Source organism: Leptonychotes weddellii, chromosome 11, assembly GCF_054177405.1.
Source record: "Leptonychotes weddellii isolate Sample4059 chromosome 11, ASM5417740v2, whole genome shotgun sequence".
Taxonomy (NCBI): domain Eukaryota; kingdom Metazoa; phylum Chordata; class Mammalia; order Carnivora; family Phocidae; genus Leptonychotes; species Leptonychotes weddellii.
In genome coordinates, this window is record NC_138379.1 from 18,812,304 (window position 1) to 18,813,992 (window position 1,689).

At 39.2% G+C, this 1,689-nt stretch overlaps 1 pseudogene; it reads left to right on the plus strand.

The window, feature by feature from the left end:
- Window positions 1-975: 975 nt before the first annotated feature.
- LOC102744171 (large ribosomal subunit protein eL28 pseudogene) lies at window positions 976-1,433 on the plus strand (annotated as a pseudogene).
- The last annotated feature ends 256 nt before the right edge of the window (window positions 1,434-1,689 follow it).

A 1,689-nucleotide genomic window follows, 5' to 3' on the forward strand; every position in this document is an offset into this window, starting at 1 on the left:
TATTTTGTTATTTATTTAATCTGGTTGATAGAAATATGAACTGTTTCTCCCCTTTGTGTGAGCCATGGGCATTGTCCAGTCTATTGCTTTCCACTGTTTTTTTAAACTTACTTTGGGGATGTTCCTTTCTTGTATGTGCTGTTCAACACTCAGCCAAAACTTAAAGGTGTTCTTTAAAGATCTGTTGGTCTTTCCCTCTCTCTCTCTCTCTCTCTCTCTCTCAACCTTTTACCTTTCTGTATTTATCTGTATTCAGCATCATGAATTCTAGCCACTTCTCCCTCCCTAAATGCCAACCCTCTGTAAGTCATTGAGACCTGGAGTCTTTGGGGAATCTCACTCCCTGTGCTGTGATCTGGAAACTCATTCTCTGTGGTAAGCTGGAACAATGTCAGGGCTTACCTTAAATGTTTCCCTTATTCCAAGCATCATAGAAATTCAGTGCCTATCATCCAGTGTCTGAAACTAGCTGTTCCATATATTTTATTCCGTTTGCTACATGATTATGGTGAGAGGGAAATGCCTGCAGTAGTCAATGTTTCATAGATGAAAATAAAAGTAATTTATTCTACCGATTCTACCACTGCAATTCTACCACTCACATTGAAATCTAATTTGCATATTTGCTTCAGATCAGTCTAACGAAGGTATATTTTATACTGAAATGTAAGTCGCATACAGAATAGAACATAAAACATGAGTATAGCTTGATTAACTTTGACAAATTATATTCACCTGTATGTAACCAGAACCTAGATCAAGCAATACTACATTACCCCCTCTATTGCCTTCTGTCAAGATACTCCCTGCTGATGTTAACAACTGACTACTAACAACAGAGATATTTTTACCTGTTTCAAATTTTATATAAATGGAATCCTACATTTCATATTACTTTATACTGGACTTCTTTCATCAAAAATATGTTTGTGGCTCTTCCTGCCTCCAGCCACCCAAGCGAGAGGAGTTGCAATTATGTCCACCCACCTGCAATGGATGGTCCCAAGCACCTGCTCCAGTTTCCTGATCAAGAGGAACAAGCAGACGTATAGCAAAGACCCCAATAACCCAAAGGCACACAACTCTTTTTGCTACAATAGGCTGATCTAGCACAAGGCTGTGGGTGTGGAGCCTGCTGCGGAAGGCAAATGTGTAGTGGTGGTCAAGAAACAGAGATCTGGTCCGAGAAAGCCTGCTACCTCTTACAAGCGGACCACCATTAGAAGAACACCCAGGCTACCCTCAGCAGCAACCGGGACATGATCCGCAAGAACAAGGACAGCCAAGATCTGCACATGGCCACTGTTCAGAGAGCCAGGGCTATCCTATCTAGCCAGAAGCCTGTGATGCTGAAGATAAAGCAGCCAGCCCCACCCAGAACTTCTGAATACCTGCTCCCCACCACCAAAGCAATAAAGACGTCAACTACCTAAAAAACAAAACAAAAACAGAAACAAAAAAAGTTTGTAGAATTCATCTATGTTGTGTATAATAATGCATACACTCATTTAATGATATACAATTATAATTATTCCATATTAAATACAATAAAATGTGTAATCATTCTCCTTTGGTAGACATATAGGTTGTTTTGAGGTTTTTTTTTTTTTTTTTTTACTTTTTTTTTTAAGATTTTATTTATTTATTTATTTGAGAGAGAGAGAGAGTGAGAGAGAGAGCGCAAGCGGG